The following is a 19939-nucleotide window of genomic DNA, read 5'->3' on the forward strand; positions in this document are numbered from 1 at the left end:
AGCTATGGCCCACGGGGTTGCTGAACTCTTATGGCTCAGAACTCTTCTTAATGAACTTGGCATTAAGGCTGAAGGTCCTCTCAGGCTGTATTGTGACAATAAAGCTGCCATCAACATTGCCAACAATCCCGTGCAGCATGACAGGACAAAACATATTGAGATTGATCGGCACTTTGTTAGAGAAAGAATTGTCTCGGGTGAACTCTATGTGCCTTATACTCCATCTGAGATGCAAATTGCGGATGTACTGACTAAAGGGCTGGCAGCAGCAAAGTTTAGGGACATGCTTGGCAAGCTAAACATGATTAATATCCATGCTTAGCTTGGGGGGGAGTGTTGGATTGAAGTCTTTGTATGTACGAGTATTCGGCTGTTAAGAGTTCTTATTAGCCTATACTTAAGTTTAAGTTGTCCTGTACTGGGCCTTTGTTAATGGGCCTAATCCTGTTTAATGTTTTAAGTTGTCTGGGTGTCCCATCACTAATCAGGGGCATTCTAGTAACTTCCTGTATCATTGTACTACACCATAATATAAATAATAGTACTGTCGACTGAGCAGAGTAGTTCGACATTCTAGCATCTCTTCTTCTTCTTCTTCTCTTTTCTGCTACTTCGGCTACAGTAATTTAGCTTTCACTTGGGCTGAACCAAAAACTACAACAGTTCGGGTACAGTAGTGAGTGAACAGTTCGAGGCTGCAACAGTAGCAAGTGAACAGTGGGCTCTGTAGAAGAAGCTAAGTCTGTGCGAGTCTTGCTGGAGCACCGAAGCTGCAACTGTAGAAGTAGCTAAGCCCCTTTCGGCTAGTGCTAGGACTGCTGAAATCAGTCCTCAACTAGGTCTGTCCTACACAGACCTCTCTTAGTAGCCAAATAGCTACTATTTGCTGGAAATAACCTAGTAGGACATCTACTTCTGGGTCTTACTTCCCTTGAGTCCTACAACCAAGAGAAACCCTAGGTTCGAACTTGCTTTACTCTCTTACACCCCTAGGTCTTCACTACAGCAACCCAGAAAAGGAAGAGAGAACCCAGTTGGGCTTCTTTGTATGGCGTGGAACCCAAGCATTGATCTACACACCAGCCACATGGGTTTGGCCCAGCCTCTGTTACAAGGCCTGGCCGAATTCACTGGAGAGCCCAATGAACCCCTTGAGCCCATCACATGGACCCTATGGGCCCAACACTTACACTAAGTGGTCCCTGGGCCAAGCCATCTTATAAAAACCCAAGGAATGTGGGCAGGTGCAAGATTAGCCCATCAGGTATCATTCCAAATGGCCTTACACTTAACCTCTCAGCCCATAATGATCAAGCACTGCCCGACAAGAGAGGTCCTCTCCCTCGGCTACAAGGAACAGTGCTGCACTCTCTACTTACATGGATCCCGGGAATTAAAACCATTTGCAAACATTTTGAAACCTCAAGGGATAGGATATCCATCACATGGACGCCCAAGTCTTGCGGAATGGACTGGGCAAATTTCAAAAATTTCTCCCATCTTTGCAGGGAATCGAATTCCCTATTTTAGAAAAACATATTTTCAAGGATCAATCTTGAACCATTAACTAAACCAGATCTGAACCAAAAGGAGTAGGAGGGAGGATGTACCTGATACGGAGAAATAATATCTCCCAATGGAGGTGTTCACGCCCAAGAAAGGATCCAAAGACTGCTCCCACTAAAGATGGCGCAGTGCAGGATGGAGCAGAATCAGCAATGTTCTTCAAAAGAACTTGACCCTTCGCAAGGATCAACTGGATGGCTTGTGAGTACAACTCCAATCAATCTTTTCCCAAAAGATTGATATCAAGATCAGATCTTGATTTTTCCCAAGAGCTGGAGATCGAACTGAAGGTAATGGCGGCGACAGGAAGGAGGCGGCAAGAGAGATTTCGCAGGGTGCAGAATTCTCTCTTCTTGTGATTTCAGCTCTGAAGACAAGAGTTTTTGGGTTGCATCTCTAAAGGCTGCCGCCCCCTCCTTTTATAGATTTAAAGGGATCAGCTCCTAATTCTATTAGGAGCTGCTGATCCAAATTATATTTGGATTAGAAGTCCCTTTAAGTGATAAGGGAGAACCCTTATCTTATCTGCAGATCAGATCAGCCATCTCCTAATCTAATTAGGAGGCTTCCAGATCTAAATCTTATTTAGATCTTGGACTCTCTAAGTGGATAGGGTCTAGGCCCAATCCTATGAGCTGGTCCACCTCAGAATTCGCCCCTTTTAATTGATTGATCAAATCAGCCTAGTTCGAAATGGGCTTAAGGCCCATTTAAGGTTATGTACTCACTTAGGTTTCCAAACTGCTGCCCTGTTGGGCTTCCTTGTATGGCGTGGGACCCAAACATTGATCTACACATCAGCCACATGGGTTCGGCCTAGCCTTTGTTACAAGGCCTGCCCGAATACACTGTTATGGACAGTGCACCCCCTGAAACCCATCTTATTGGCTCTATGGGCCCAACACTTACCCTAAGTGGTCCCTGGGCCAAGCCACCTTGTAACACCCAAGGACTGTGGGCAGATGCAAGATTAGCCTATCAAGTATTATCCTCAATGGTCTTACACTTTACCTCTCAGCCCATAATGATCAAACACTGCCCGACAAGGGAGGACCTCTCCCTCGACTGCAAGGAACAGTGTTGCACTCTTTCCTTACATGGATCCCGGGAATTAAAACCTTTTGCAAATCATTTCGAAACCATAGCATATATATATATATATATATATTTTGCAAAACAAAATCTCAGCAATTGAAATCGGCTGCCGGCAGTCTTGGTTTCCATCAGAGAGAGTGCATCCCCGATCATTACCTTTGTCCGACAAAGGGGCTGATCTTGTCACTATGATCACCCACTCAGATGAATTCTCGAACTGTCCCAACATACCCAGGTTTTGACCCCCGCTAAGGATCTCACTGATTGGTACATCAAAGACAGCCTGATCCGTCACTTAGTGTAGTATCATAATCGAGTCTAAGGGTCAGGTGTAACTTTCCAGTTTTGCTTATCTATCTCCAAGGTCCAGGGCAATACTGGAAATCTGGTCCGGTTCAAAGGTTCTATTAATCCTACACTGCATGTGCTTCGGGTCTCACCCTGGTAGCTGAGACAAGCCACCCCTAACAGTTGGCAACACACTAGTGTTAGCCTTGGCAGGATAAATCTCCCCAGACTTACCCAATGGCTATGAACATTCTAAACTAACACAAGTCTCATTAAGTGTCCAGTTTAAGGGTATTACACAAAAACACACCATAGGAACATGAATCAAAAGTGTACTTTATTCATTTACAATAAATTCATGATGTACATATTTCTGATTGAAGCTAAGGGCATACAACTGTCTAACAGCTCCCACTTGCACTTGGGTCCAATCTGGTATAAGCCGGTGTCCCATACTTTCCACGTGTTTCTCGAACACTTTCTGTGTCAATGGCTTAGTCAATGGGTCTGCTACATTCTCCGCTGATGCTACCTTCTGAATCAAGATGTCCTCTCTACCAACAATCTCCCGGAGTATGTGGTACTTCCTCTCGATGTGCTTCGACTTCGAGTGGGCTCTGGCTCCTTAGCCTGACCAATCGCTCCATTGTTGTCACACAACAATGGGATGGGTGATGTGCTGGACGGAACTACTTCCAATTCGTGAACGAACTTCTTCATCCACACGGCTTCCTTGGCAGCTTCACTTGCAGCAATGTATTCGGCCTCGGTTGTGGAGTCTACTGTGGACCCCTGTTTGCTGCTTTTCCAGTAAACAGCACACGATCCTATCGTAAAAACATATCCAGATGTAGACTTTCTATCATCTGGATCCGACTGGAAATCCGCTTCTGTATACTCTTGGATCTGTAGTGAACTACCATCGAATACCAGACAAAACTCTTTTGCCCTTCGAAGGTACTTAAGTATGCATTTCACAGCAGTCCGATGCTCCTGCCCTGGGTTGGCCTGAATCTGCTTACTACACTCATTGTCTGGGTGATGTCAGGACGAGTGCACAGCATGGCATACATGATGCTCCCTACGGCTGAGGCATAGGGAACATATTTCATGCTCTCGATCTCCTCAGAGGTCTTTGGAGACATCTTCTTGGAGAGATTGACTCTATGCCTGAAAAGAACATTTCCTTTCTTGGAGTTTTCCATGCTGTATCTCTTGACTATTTTGTCAATATAAGCAGATTGGGATAATCCTATTATCCGCTTCGATCTATCTCTATAGAGTGGAAGACCTAGTATATAGGAGGCTTCTCCAAGGTCTTTCATTGAGAATTGCTGTGATAGCCATACTTTTATCGTAGTTAACATTCCTACATCATTCCCAATGAGTAGAATGTCATCTACATACAGAACCAGAAACGAACCTTGTCACCACTGGTCTTCCTGTAAACACAGGGTTCATCCGGATTATGCTCAAAATCAAACTTTTTGACCATAGAGTCAAATCGGATGTTCTAACTTCTAGAAGCTTGCTTGAGTCCATATATGGATCTATTCAACTTACAGACCATGTGTTCCTGACCCACAGCTACAAAACCTTGCGGTTGCTGCATATAGATATCTTCAGTAAGATCTCCATTCAGGAACGCAGTTTTGACATCCATCTGCCAAATCTCGTAGTCATAGTAAGCTACTACAGCTAGCAGGATCCTAATGGATTTAAGCATGGCCACGGGCGAAAAGGTTTCCTCATAATCGATGCCTTCTTTCTGAGTGTATCCTTTCGCCACTAGACGAGCTTTGTAGGTCTCAACCTTGCCATCGGGGCCCTTCTTCCTCTTGTAGATCCATTTGCAACCAATTGCTTTTACCCCGGAGGGCGGATCCACTAGAGTCCAGACTCCATTGGTCTCCATTGAGTCCATCTCAACTCTTATGGCATCTACCCATTTAAGGGAGTCTATGTCCAACATAACTTCCGTATAAGTCACGGGATCCTCTTCACTAGTCAAGGTTTCGATCAGGTAACTATCCTGATCGTAACCAAAACGGACCGGTGGCCTGGACACCCAGGTAGATCTTCTAGGTTGGTCACTACCTGGAACTTGTGGGACACCTCCCACTGCATCTGAGCTCTCCTCATCAAGAACAATTTCCTGACGAAGATTGTCCAAGATGTGGTTATTTTCCAAGAATTGTGCATTCCGACTGCAGAACACCTTTTGCTCACTTGGATCATAGAATAGGTAGCTCACTAAGCCCTTTGGGTAGCCTACAAATAGGCAACGACTAGTCTTAGATTCCAATTTGTCCGGATTCGTTCTTTTAACGTGAGCCGGACAACCCCAAATCTTCAAGTGTCGTACACTTGGTTTCTTTCCGGTCCAAAGCTCATAGGGAGTCTTAGGAACCGATTTGGTTGGAACCCGGTTCAGCATGTATATCGCAGTCTCTAATGTGTATCCCCAAAAAGATGTGGGTAATTCTGAATGGCTGAGAAGTGATCGGACCATATCTAATAGGGTCCTATTCCTCCTCTCTGAAACACCGTTAAGTTGTGGCGTAGCAGGAGGAGCCAACTGTGATACTATCCCGTTTACCTTTAAGTAGTCCCTGAATTTGTCAGAGAGATATTCGCCGCCTCGATCTGATTGAAGGGACTTAATTTCTCTCCCTAACTGTTTCTCGACCTCTTGTCTGAACTCTTTGAACTTTTCAAAGGATTCAGACTTACGTCTCATTAGGTACACGTAACCATACCGAGAATAGTCATCGGTGAATGTAATGAAATACACATGTTAGTTACGGGTCCTAACACTCAGGGGACCACATACATCAGTATGTATAAGGTCAAGCGTGCCTGTACATCTTTCAGGCTTACCGTTAAATGGTCTCTTTGTCATCTTACCCTGAAGGCAAGGCTCACAAGTGGGAAGATCTTGTACAGTTAGAAAATCCAAAGGTCCATCCTTTACCAGTCTTGTGATTCGGTCAATACCGATATGGCCAAGCCGGTAATGCCACAGGCACGTGGGATTAACTGTATCACGTGCTCTTTTCTTGGGGATTTCAACTGACGTAGTTTCGGCTATGTTAGTTTCTAGAGAAGGATGTAGAACATAGAGACCGTTCTCCAGTTCCCCATATGCAATGAATTTATTGTTTCTTTTAATAGTAATCGTTTTACTGAAAAAGACAGAATATCCATCTGCACACAGTTTTGAGACAGAAATCAAATTTCTTCTTAGATTTTGCACAAAAAGACAATCTTTAAGTACAATATGTCCTCTAAAGTTTAATTCTACGGTGCCTATTGCCGTAGCTGCAATGCTTGCAGAAGTCCCCAAGTAGAGCATCACTTCTCTATCATTCAGCCTTCTGCTTACCTTGAACCCCTGCAGTGAGTTACACGCATGAGTTGAAGCCCTAGAGTCAATACACCAGGATGCAGAAGCCACCAATAAGTTGGTTTCTATGACACAAGATTCGAAATTACCTTTCTTGGATTCCAGGTACTGAGGACTGTTCATCTTCCAGTGGCCGGTTTGTTTGCAGAAATGACATGCATCTGCTATCCTGTCCTTCTTCTGCTTCTTGGGCTTGGTAGTCTTCTTCTAAGGCTTCTTTGTCTTCCTCTTTTTCTTGCCCGTTTTATTAGCTTCAACAAGCATCACCACAGGCTCATCCTTCTTAAGTAAGTCCTCGGCCCTTTGCAACATATTGTTGAGCTCTTGGATGCTGACATTCAGCTTGTTCACAACATATGGGATGTTGTGAAAGAAACCTATTCCCAACCCCTTAATGTTGCCAGAGCCTATGAACTGAAGTGTGAGGTGAACAGCCTTAAACAAGGAGAGAAGCCAGTTTCTGTCTACTTCTCTACCTTGAAATCCTTGTGGCATGAGATTGACCATCTAGAGACCCTTGAGTGGACTCACAGAAAGCAAGTCGAGAGGAATAGGGTATTTGAGTTTCTGGTTGGTTTGAATTCAAAATATGACATTGTGCGACAACAGATATTGACAAGAGATAGTGTGACCCTTTCTCAAGCATACTCCCTGGTGCATAGTGAAGAGACCAGGAGGAAAGTCATGATGCAGCCTCAGCCCTCTTTCCCAGCCTTGACAATTATTAAACCTAAGCCAGGAGGTGACTCAGAAAGGGACCGGAAGAAGGAAGATAAACGGGATCTGGTATGTGAACATTGCAAGAAACCCAAGCACACAAAAGATACTTGTTGGAAGCTACATCCTCACTTGGTCCCAGCAAAACTAAGAAATAAGAAGGGTAATGCTCATGTGGCTGTGAACACTGATTCAACATCCTCATCAGGCACATCCCTAGAGACTTTAGCTGCTGTTCGGGCTGCCCTCATACAGTTGGAAAAGGAAGTTGGAAGTTCAGTTCAGCCATCTCAGTCACCATCAGCTCCTGCCACATCTGCATTTGCACATTCAGGTACTCGAGCCTTAGCTTACCATGCTTCAACTCCAGGTAATACTGACCACTATTGGGTAATAGATTCAGGTGCATCTGACCACATGACTAGCTTGCCATCTTTGTTCACTTCTTATCACTTGTCCTCTGGCCGAGATAGAGTATCCATTGCTAATGGCTCCCTTGTTCCCATTTCGGGCAAGGGGGACATCAAGCTATCGGATACTATCTCTTTATCTTCTGTCTTGCATGTTCCTAAGCTTGATACTAACCTGCTTTCAGTTAGTAGTATTACCAAACACATGAACTGTTCAGAAACCTTTTTCCCTGACCGATGTGTTTTTCAGGATTTGGAGACGAGGAAGGTGATTGGGACTGGCCGTGAGACGAACGGGATCTATCTGCTTGGAGAGAGTTCTCGTCGGGAGGAGTCAGTGGATAAGAAGTCTTTTGTTTCCCAGTCTGTGAGTTCGGTTATGCTTTGTCTTTTAAGTCTTTGAAGAATCTATTTCCTGCTTTATTTGAGTCTGTTGAGTTATCAAAGTTGAGGTGTGAGAGTTGTGAGTTTGCCAAACATTGTAGAACCTCTTATTCTTTAAGTAATAAAAGGAGTAATTCCTCTTTTGATATTGTGCATACTGATGTTTGGGGGGCATATCATATCTCTTCTATGGGTGGGTACAGATATTTTCTACTGTTTGTTGATGACCATACCCGTTTTTCTTGGGTCTATCTTATGCGTTCTCGGGATGAGGTTCTTGATCTGACCCAAAACTTCCATCAGATGGTTGTCACTCAATTTGGGACCAAAATCAAAGTCCTTAGATCTGATAATGCAAAGGAATACTTTGCTCAGCCATTGACCTCCTACCTTCTTAGCCATGGAGTTATTCACCAGAGCACTTGCCCTTGTACACCACAGCAGAACGGTGTTGCCGAAAGGAAGAATAGGCATATCTTGGAGGTGGCTAGAAGCATTATGTTTACCTCCAATGTACCTATTCGCTTTTGGGGTGATGCTAGTTCCTTCCCGGGTTCTTGATATGAGAACCCCCTTTTCCCTTCTATATCCAGACGAGGAGTTGTTCATTGTTCCCCTGAAAACCTTTGGTTGTACTTGTTTCGTTTAGCTTCTCGGGCCTCATCATTCCAAGTTTGAACCTAAGGCCTCCAAATGCATTTTCCTTGGTTATGCACAAACTCAAAAGGGTTATTATTGCTATGATCCGGTTTTAGGGAAACGGTTTGTCTCCCTGGATGTCACCTTCTTTGAGGAGACACCCTATTATCCTAGGGTTTCTCCTCAGGGGGAGAGCAGTGAGAGTGAGGCTGTTTTGAGTTTCTTTCCTCAGGGGGAGAGCAGTGAGAGTGGAAGTGGGGCTGTTTTGAGTGGGGTTGTTCCTTTACCTATTCCACTGGATAATGAAGGTTGTAGTGGTGAGGGTGGTCAGAGGGAGCCGGAGTCGAGAGTCTATCACAGGCGATGCAGGCAGGTTGATCCTAGTCATCGGCAGTCCCGACCAGCTCCAGTTCCTTCCGCGGCTCCAGATCCAGAGCCTACTGAGATACCTCTCACTGTTGCCACTTCCCCTCTTGTGACCTTGATCTCCCTATTGCCATTCACAAAAGGAAACGACATTGCACCACCTCTACAGCTCACAGCATCTCACAGTTCTTATCCTATGATCGTTTGTCTCCATCTTACCGGTCCTATCTCACTTCCATTGCCGATGTCCCTATTCCAAGAACAGTGCAAGAAGCCTTATCAGTTCCAGAATGGAAAGATGCAATGCAAGTCGAAATGGATGCCCTGTTGAAGAATAATACTTGGGCACTGGTTGACCCACCAAAAGAAAAGAAACCGGTGGGATGCAGATGGGTGTTCACTGTGAAGCATAATGCTGATGGCTCTATTGAAAGGTACAAAGCCCGGCTGGTTGCAAAGGGGTTCACTCAGACTTATGGTATAGACTACCTTGAGACCTTTGCCCCAGTAGCCAAGATGACCACCATCCGAGTTCTGTTATCCCTTGCAGCAAATCATTCTTGGCCTTTGTTTCAGATGGATGTTAAAAATGCCTTTCTGAATGGAGACTTACAGGAAGAGGTTTACATGCAGTTGCCTCCTGGATTCTATGATACAGAGACAGGTAAGAAGGTTTGCCGACTGAACCAGGCATTGTATGGTTTGAAGCAGTCACCTAGAGCTTGGTTTGATAGGTTCAGATTAGCCCTTGGAAAGTTTGGTTATGTACAGGCCCAATTAGATCATACACTATTCATCAAAAGGGTGGAGTCCTCTCTGACACTACTTGCAGTACATGTTGATGATATTGTGGTGACAGGAAATGACAGTCATGAGATTGAGTCCCTCAAACAGCTCCTTCATCAAGAGTTTGAGGTGAAAGATCTTGGTGCACTACGGTACTTTTTGGGTATTGAGGTTGCTAGATCCAAGCAGGGGATTTTTATCTCTCAGAGAAAATATGTTCTAGATTTGTTGGCGGAAACTGGAAAGTTGGGTGTTAAGCCGGCTGATACACCCATCGAACAAAATCACAAGATTAGTGCAAAGGGTGGGAAGCCTCTTGAAGACAAAGTTATGTTCCAACGGTTGGTTGGAAAGCTATTATATCTCTGCCTCACTTGGCCGGATATTAGCTATGCAGTTAGTGTTGTTAGCCAGTACATGCACTCCCCTAGAACTTCTCATCTTCTTGCGGCAGAGAGAATATTAGCATACTTGAAGAGATGCCCGGGTAGAGGTATACTGCTTAAGAACAATAATCACATGAGGGTGGAAGTCTATACAGATGCCGATTGGGCTGGGAGTGTTGATGACAGAAGGTCTACCTCTGGATATTGTGCCCTTGTGGGAGGTAACCTTGTCTCTTGGAGGAGTAAGAAGCAGAGTGTTGTTTCTCGCTCCAGTGCTGAAGCGGAATACAGGTCAATGGCTAATGGAGTGGCTGAAATCTTGTGGCTGAGGTCACTACTTGAAGAGTTGGGTATTGACTATGAAAAGCCCTTATTGCTGTATTGTGATAATCAGGCAGCTATTAATATAGCCCACAACCCAGTGTAGCATGACAAAACTAAACATATCAAAGTTGATCGACATTTTGTGCAAGAAAGGGTCACATCACAAGAAGTGTGTCTTCCGTACAACACATCTAATATGCAGCTTGCGGATATCCTCACCAAGGTTGTACCAAGGAAGAAGTTAGAGACAGACCTATCCAAGTTGGGAATGATAGATATCTACTCCCAACTTAAGGGGGAGTGTAGAGCACACTGATGTGGGCCCCACTGCAATGGTCCCCACTATGTTCATAGGACAGCATGTGTAGTTATTTGTTCTAGTTATAGTAGTGTCAGTTTGAGTCAGTTTGTTAATTCAATTATTATTTATTTCAGCTTTTATTTACTTTTTTTATTATGTAAGTACTAAGGGCAGATGTGTCATTTTCATTATGTACTAAACATAACCTATAAATAATAAGAAAGTGGCGGCGGCAGATCAGTAAGAATCTGTCCTTCCTTTCAACCACTTGTGTTCTCCTGTTTTCTCTTCTATTCTCTCTCCTTTTCTCTCATTTTCTTCTGTTTTGTAAACCTAAAACTTATTAGGATTCAAGACTGATTACAGCTCCCACTTGCACTTAGGTCCAATCTGGTGCAAGCCGGAGTCCCAGACTTTCCACGTGTTTCTAAAACACTTTCTATGTCAGTGGTTTAATCAATGGGTTTGCAACATTCTCTGCTGATGCTACCTCTTAACATCAACCTCGCGTTGTCACAAAACAGTAGAATGGGTGATGTGCTGAATTCCAAATTCAGGAATGAACACCTTCATTCATAAGGTTGCCTCACTTACGGCAATGTGTTCGGCTTGGGTTGTGGGCTGTTAATTTGTTACTTAAGACCCCTGTTTGTTGACATTCAGGAAACAACACACGATCCTATCGTGAAAACATACCCAGATGTAGACTTTCTATCATCTGGATCCGATTGGAAATCGGCATCAGTATACCCCTGGATCTATAGTGAACTACCATCGAATACCAGACAAAACTCTTTTGTCCTTCGAAGGTATTTAAGTATGTTTTTCACAGCAGTCCAGTGCTCTTGCCCTGGGTTGGCCTGAAATCTGCTTACCACACTCACTGCCTGAGCAATGTCAAGACGAGTGACAGCATGGCATACATGATGCTCCCTACGGATGAGGCATAGGGAACGTCCTTCATGCCCTCAATCTCCTCAAAGGTCTTGGGAGACATCTTCTTGGAGAGAGTGACTCCATGCCTGAAAGGAACATTTCCCTTCTTAGAGTTCTCCATGTTGTATCTCTTGACAATTTTGTCAATGTAAACAGATTGGGATAATCCTATTATCCGCTTCGATCTATCTCTATAGAGTCAAAGACCCAGTATATAGGAGGCTTCTCCAAGATCTTTCATCGAGAATTGCTGTGAAAGCCACACTTTCACCGTAGTTAACATTCCTACATCATTCCCAATGAGTAAAATGTCGTCTACATACAAAACCAAGAACGTAACCTTGTCCCCACTGGTCTTCCTGTAAACACAGGGCTCATCCGGATTCTGCTAAAAGTCAAACGTTTTGACAGTAGAGTCAAATCGGATGTTCCAACTCCTAGAAGCTTGCTTAAGTCCATATATGGATCTATTTAGTTTACATACCATGTGTTCCTGACCCGCAGCTATGAAGCCTTGCGGTTGTTGCATATAGATATCTTCAGTAAGATCTCCATTCAGGAACGCAATTTTGACATCCATTTGCCAAATCTCATAGTCATGGTATGCTGCTACAACTAGCAGGATCCTAATGGATTTAAGCATGGCCACTGGCGAAAAGGTTTCCTCATAATCGATGTTCTCTTTCTAAGTGTACCCTTTCGCCACCAGACGAGCTTTATAGGTCTCAACCCTGCCATCGGGGCCCTTCTTCCTCTTGTAAATCCATTTGCATCCAATTGCTTTTACCCCAGGGGGCAGATCTATCAGAGTCCAGACTCCATTGGTCTCCATTGAGTCCATCTCAGCTCTCATGGCATCTACCCACTTAAGGGAGTCTATGTCTAACATAGCTTCCGCATAAGTCACGGGATCCTCCTCACTAGTCAAGGCTTCCACCAGGTAACTATCCTGATCATAACCAAAACGGACTGGTGGCCTGGATACCCGGGTAGATCTTCTAGGTTGGTCACTACCTGGAACTTGTGGGACACCTCCCACTACATCCGAGCTCTCCTCATCAAGAACAATTTCCTGACGATGATTGTTCAGGATGTAATCATTTTCCAAGAATTGTGCATTTCGACTACAGAATACATTCTGCTCACTTGGGTCATAGAATAGGTAACCCACAAAGCCTTTTGGGTATCCTACAAATAGGCAACAGCTGGTCTTGGATTCCAATTTGTCCGGACTCGTTCTTTTAACGTGTGCCGGACAACCCCAAATCTTCAAGTGTCGTACACTTGGTTTCTTTCCGGTCCAAAGCTCATAGGGAGTCTTTGGAACTGATTTAGTTGGAACCCGGTTCAGCACGTATATCGCAGTCTCCAATGCGTATCCCCAAAAGGATCTGGGTAACTCTGAATGGACAAGAAGTGACCGGACCATATCCAATAAGGTTCTATTCCTCCTCTCTAAAACACCGTTAAGTTGTGGTGTAGCAGGAGGAGCCAACTGTGATACTATCCCGTTGACCTTCAAGTAGTCCCTGAATTCGTCAAAGAGATACTCACCACTTCGATCTGATCGAAGGGACTTAATTTCTCTCCCTAACTGTTTCTCGACCTCTTGTTTGAACTCTTTGAACTTTTCAAAGGATTCTGACTTATGTCTCATTAGGTACATGTAACCATACCGAGAATAATCATCGGTAAATGTAATGAAGTACACGTGTTGGTTACGGGTCCACATTAGTATGTATAAGGTCAAGTGTGCCTGTACATCTTTTAGGCTTACCGTTAAATGGCCTCTTTGTCATCTTACCCTAAAGGCAAGGCTCACAAGTGGGAAGATCTTGTACAGTTAGAAAATTGAAAGGACCATCCTTTACTAATCTTGTGATTCGGTCAATACCGATATGGCCAAGTCGGTAATGCCACAGGCACGTGGGATTAACTGTATCACGTACTCTTTTCTTGGGGTTGTCGGCCGACGTAGTTTTGGCTATGTTAGTTTCTAGAGAAGGATGTAGAACATAGAGACTGTTCTCCAGTTCCCCGTATGCGATGAATCTGTTGTTTCTTTTAATAGTAATCGTATTACTGGAAAAGACAGAATATCCATCCGCACACAGTTTTGAGATAGAAATCAAATTTCTTCTTAGTTTTGCACAAAAAAGACAATCTTTGAGTACAATGGATCATTCTCTAAAAAATAACTCTACGGTTCCTATCGCCGTAGCTGCAACACTTGCATAAGTCCCCAAGTAGAGCGTCACTTCACCTTCATTCAGCCTTATGCCATTTCTTGGATTCCAGGTACTGAGGACAATTCCTCTTCCAGTGGTCGGTCTGTTTGCAGAAGTGACGCATCCGATGCCCTGTCTTTCTTCTGCTTCTTGGGTTTGGCAGCTTTCTTCTGAGGCTTCTTTGCCTTCCTCTTTTTCTTGCCCGATTTGCTAGATTCAGCAAGCATAGCCATAGGCTCATCCTTCCTAATTAAATCCTCGACCCTCTGTAACATGTTGCTGAGTTCCTAGACGCTGACATTCAGCTTGTTCATATTGTAATTCATTATGAATGGGTTGGAGGAAGGAGGCAAAGAGTTAAGGATGGCATCCACTTGCGTGCCAAGATCTAGCCCAGATCCAAGGGCTTCAAGCTCGTTGATATAACCCATCATCCGAAGACAATGGTCGTGAACCTATTGCCCCATGGACATTTGAGCAGTCATGAACTGTTTCAAGACCTTTAGCCGAGTAAAACTATTCTGCTCTTCGTACATTGTCTTTAAATTATCCAATATGTCCTTGGCTAGTTCGATCTGATCGAACTACCTCTGTATCGGATTGTTTAGGGAGGCAATGACAAAGCAGCGGGCTAGGGAGTTTTTATCCTCCCAATCTTGGAATTCCCTCCTTCTGGCCTTAGAAGCCCTGTCGCTTGGACGCTCCGGGGCAGGGTTTTTAACTACCTTATCCAATTTTTCAGATGTTAGGACCAGCATGAGGTTAGGTACCAATCGGCATAGTTCGGGCCTTTAAGCTTATTGTCGTCAAGAAGCTTTGCAAATTGTTCGTTTGCCATTTTCTGGTAAAACAACAAACATTAGTCCACAACCTAATTTGATTCATGTTCATTACATAGATATGGATTTTAATCTATGCTCCATTCCCATTTGTTCATCTCTGAGATTTCCTTCCCATCTCAATGACGGAGACAGCGACTTGTCTTTGGAAATGTGGGAAACCACATAGGGTGCATGGAGCCAACTGTTTCAGCTGCAAAACCCCACCACCTTTCTGTGAAGGATCATATCCACTCATCATATGAGTTTTCCCTTTGGCCTCTGTCAGACAAGGTTCAGAGCCATTTTCAAGTAAACCTTTCTGTCCAGTGAGTACTCCACCCATCATATTCGTGAACGCCAAGGTACCGTGAGAGAGTTCCCATTTTCTGGTTGTGAATAAACCCTAGTTCATTCTAGGTTAAAGCAGAGAAGAAGAAGAAAGAAAAGAGAAAGGAGAAGAATGTTCAGCCAGACTAGAAGAGAGAAAAGTGAAAGTCCATCTCTCCTAGCCGACCCACTTGACTTTTATTTATAAAACTTAAGTTACAAGAAAGACAATGTTGTCCCTCATAGAAGATGGGACACATAACTTAAACTCAGATACAATAGACATTTCACTTTCAATAAGATACACCAGAATGACCAAAATACCCTTGACTCGAGCATTCTAACATTCCCCCTCAAGCTGGAGAGTATATATCATATAGTCCCAGCTTGTTACAAATGTAATCTATTCTTCCCTGAGACAATCCTTTTGTGAAGAGATCTGCCCACTGATTTCCTGAGCTCACATGAGATGTAGTTATTACCCCACTTATCACTTTCTCTCTCACAAAGTGACAATCCACCTCAATATGTTTAGTTCTTTCATGGAAGATAGGATTGGATGAGATGTGAACAGCAGCTTGATTATCATAGTATAGTTTCATGGGTTTGTCAATTGAGAAACCCATCTCCTGTAGTAGATTCTTCAGCCATACTAGTTCACATGTGGTATGGGCCATAGCCCTATATTCTGCTTCCGCACTACTTCTTGCCACCACTGTTTGCTTCTTGCTCTTCCATGTTACAAGATTGCCACCCAGGAAGGTACAATACCCTGTGGTTGACCTCCTGTCTGATATAGAGCCATCCCAATCAGCATCTGTGTACCCTACTATCTCAAGAGTTCCTCCCTTTTGGTATAACAAACCACGACCTGGAGCACCCTTTAGGTACCTAACAATTCTCAGAACAGCTTCCCAGTGAGGAACCCGGGGATGTTGCATAAACTGACTCACCACACTCACAGCAAATGATATATCTGGTCGGTTAATGGTCAGATAGTTCAACTTTCCCACCAACCTTCTGTATCTTCCAGGATCATCAAACTCTTCACCTGCATCCACACTTAGCTTGGCATTGAGTTCCATAGGAGTCTCTGCATGTATCCTCTTCAGGAGGTGTGGGGCCCACCACTGAGGGAGGTCATCCAATGACCAGCAGGGACACCATGGCAATGATGTCCATTCAGCCATGGTGTGCGCAAGAGCCACTATCATATCAGCATGGGCCAAGCACTTATGGCCCATGAACATAGCACATCACACATCCATACATCACATGTAGGGAAGAATTGGTCCAATCAATTCATATCTGTAAAGCCCATTTCAAAGCCCATAATATTAACTATTAATATTATCTAGTTATATGGGCCGAAATTAGGGTTGATCAATTCGGTCCATATAGCTTGATCTGTGAAGTGGGCTTTTACAAGTTTTAACAATTTAAAACTGGGCCTTTACAGGTTGGGCCGAATTAAATATTCAATTAATTAACAATCCTTAAGCCCATTAGTGGGAGAAATAGGGCTGACATTCAGCCTTGATCGAACCCTGGATTCGGTCCAACCAGTTTGGACTAATCTGGTTCGAATGGGTCTAGGTTTTGATCTTTAATTAAAGATTTAATTCAAGAAATTAATCTGAAATTAAATACTGATAAAAGAAAATCAAGAATCAGTCAGATAGGGCTGCTCGCACAATCCATCCGGCAAAACAGAGGTTAGATCACAGTTTGTAGTTTCATAAACTGCAAATCGCAGATAGCGATTTTCCCATCTGCGAAATCTCCTTCCTTGCGCCGCCATCTTCGATCCAAAATAAAATAAATAGAAAACCTAATTTCTATTATAATTACATCAGATCGAATGCCTATACATTCAGTCTAAAAATAAAAAAAAAATATATATATATATTTTATAGGCCAAATGTAATAAAATAACCAAGAAATTGCAAAATCGCAGGTTCCCTGCGCTAATCAAGATTTCGATCTCCAAGTGTACGAACAACCCATAAATCAAGAAAATTATAAAGAACAATTCTAAATAATAATCAGATTTATAAAATTTAATTTCAGATTAATCGCCCATTAACTGGAAACAAATTTTCCAGAAAAAACCTTATATCTGCGCAAATCGGGTAGAACGCCTTCTGCCCATTTGCGCAGGTTCAGATTTGATCCAATTCGGTTCAAGACTTGAACCTGGCTCTGATACCACTGAAGGGATGAGATATCCATCGTATGGACGCCCAACTCTTGCAGAATTGAATGGGCGAATTTCAAAATTACCTTTCCATCCTATTGGGAATCGTATTCCCTATTTTAGAAAAATCATATTTTTCAAGGATCAATCTTGAACCAAGAACCGAACCAGATCTTAACAAAAACAGTAGGAGAGGGATATACCTGATACGGAGAAACAATATCTCCCAATGGAGGTGTTCATGCCCAGGGAAGGAACCAAAAACTGCTCCCACTGAAAATGGCGTAGTGCAGGATGGAGCAGAATCAGCAGCGTTCTTCAAAAGAACCAAATCCTTCGCAAGAATCAACTGGATGGCACGTGAGCACTACTTCCAATTAGTCCTTCCACAAAGAACTGATATCAAGATCTGATCTTGATCACTCCCACTGAAAACAGGAGATCGAACTGGCAGATATGGCGGCAGCAGGAAGGAGGCGGTAGGAAGGAGGCGGCAAGAAAGAATTTGCGCAGAGGTGCTGAATTCTTTCTTCTGTGATTTCAGCTCTGAAGAGGATGTGAATATCATGTCATCTAAAGGTTGCCGCCCCCCTCCTTTTATAAGCTTAAAGGGATCATCTCCTAATCCCACTAGGAGTTGCTGATCCAAATCATATTTGCATCAGAATTCCCCTTAAGCGATAAGGGTTAACCCTTATCTTATTTGCAGATTGGATCAGCCTTCTCCTAATCTCATTAGGAGGTTTCCAGATCTGAATCACATTTTGATTTGGACTCTGAGTGGATAGGGTTAAAGCTCAATCCTATCTGCTAATCCAATCTCAGAATTCGCCCCTTATTTAACTGATCAAATCAGCCCAGTTCGAAATGGGCTTTAGGCTCAATAAGGTTATGTGCTCACTTAGCCTTCTAAACTACTGCCTAGTTGGGCTTCCTTGTATGGCATGGGACCCAAACATTGATCTACACATCAGCCACAAGGGTTCAGCCCAGCCTTTGTTACAAGGCCTGGCCGAATACACTATTATGGACAGTACACCCCCTGAAACCCATCACATGGGCTCTATGTGCCCAACACTTACCCTAAGTGGTCCCTGGGCCAAGCCACCTTGTAACACCCAGGGACTGTGGGCATATGCAAGATTAGCCCATCAAGTATTACCCTCAATGGTCTTACACTTAATCTCTTAGCCCATAATGATCAAACACTGCCCGACAAGAGAGGACCTCTCCCTCGGCTGCAAGGAACAGTGTTGCACTCTCTACTCACATGGATCCTGGGAATTAAAACATTTTGCAAACAATTAGAAACCGTAATATATATACTTTTATATCTCATATAAAATATATTTTGCAAAACAAATCTCTACGATTTAAATCGACTGCCGACAGTCTTGGTTTCCATCAGAGAGAGTGCATCCCCGATCATTACCTTTGTCCGACAAAGGGGCTGATCCTGTCACTATGATCACCCACTCAGATGAATTCTCAGACTGTCCCAACATACACAGGTTTTGACCCCCGCTAAGGATCTCACTGATTGGCATATCAAAGACAGCCCAATCCGACACCTAGTGTAGTATCATAATCAAGTGTAGGGGTCAGGTGTAACTTTCCAGTTTTGCCCATCAATCTCCAAGGTCCAGGGCAATACTAGAAATTTGGTCCGGTTCAAAGATTCAATTAATCCTACACTGCATGTGCCTTGGGTCTCACCCTGGCGGATGAGATAGGCCACCCCAACATTTGGTAGCACATCAGTGTCAGCCTTGGCAGGATAAATCTCCCCAGACTTATCCAACGGCTGTGAACATTCTAAACTAACACGAGTCTCGTAAGTGTCCAGTTTAAGGGTATCACACAGAAACACACCACAGGAACATGAATCAAATATGTACTTTATTCATTTACAATAAATTTCATAAGTACATCAAATTGATTGGAGCTAAGGGCATACAACTGTCTAACATCTTCAGCAAGAATCGAATGAGATAGTGAGCACAGCTTCTAAATTGTTTCTTCTGGCAAGAAACAATATTAAGATCGAATCTTGATCAAATCCAAGAACTAGAGATCGAACAGGGTAGGGCGGCAAGAGCAGGAAGAAAAAGAGAAGGCAAGATTAGTCTGAGTTGTCTTCTCTCTGTATTGAGTGAGTGTCAATTCAAGGTTCGCCCTGCTCTCTTATTTATAGCCTTAAAGTGATAACTTCTTAATCTCATTAGGAGTTTCCTGATCCAAATCTTTTATTTGGATCTAGACTCTTTAAGTGAAAAGGATAATCCCTTATCTTATCTGCAGATAAAGATTAGCCTTCCTAATCAAATTAGGAGTTCCTTTGATCCAAATCTTTATTTGAATCTGGACTCTTTAAGTGGGTAAGGATAATCCCTTATCTTATCTGCTGATCCAAATCCCAGATTTGCCCCTATTTAATTAATCTAATTAACCCAGTTCGAAATGGGCTTTTAGGCCCATTAAGCTTTTATGTTCACTTCCTCTTTAATGTTGGCTAGCTTGGCTCCTTTTGTCCGACAAAGGGGTTTATCCTGTCACTATGATCACCCACTCAGATGAATTCTCGGACTATCCCAACATACCCAAGTTTTGACCCCCTCTAAGGATCTCACTGATTGGCATATCAAAGACAGCCCAATCCGATACCTAGTGCAGTATCATAATCGAGTCTAGGGGTCAGGTGTAACATTCCGGTTTTGCCCATCTATCTCCAAGGTCCAGGGCAATACTAGAATTTTGGTCCG

At 43.4% G+C, this 19939-nt stretch overlaps 1 protein-coding gene across 3 annotated transcripts in view; it reads left to right on the forward strand.

The window, feature by feature from the left end:
* Positions 1-19939, forward strand: part of LOC104590541 (phytochrome E-like) — a 70074-nt gene that overhangs the window by 28380 nt on the left and 21755 nt on the right. Inside the window, exon 4 of one of the 3 annotated variants that reach the window (XR_016083619.1) lies at positions 7733-7849. The exons of the other annotated variants lie outside the window; for them this stretch is intronic. The gene's annotated coding sequence lies outside the window, so the exon portion shown is untranslated. The remainder of the gene's footprint in view (positions 1-7732; positions 7850-19939) is intronic. 3 annotated transcript variants of the gene reach the window in all.

This window comes from Nelumbo nucifera, chromosome 3 (assembly GCF_055504915.1).
Source record: "Nelumbo nucifera cultivar China Antique chromosome 3, China Antique-T2T, whole genome shotgun sequence".
Lineage (NCBI taxonomy): Eukaryota > Viridiplantae > Streptophyta > Magnoliopsida > Proteales > Nelumbonaceae > Nelumbo > Nelumbo nucifera.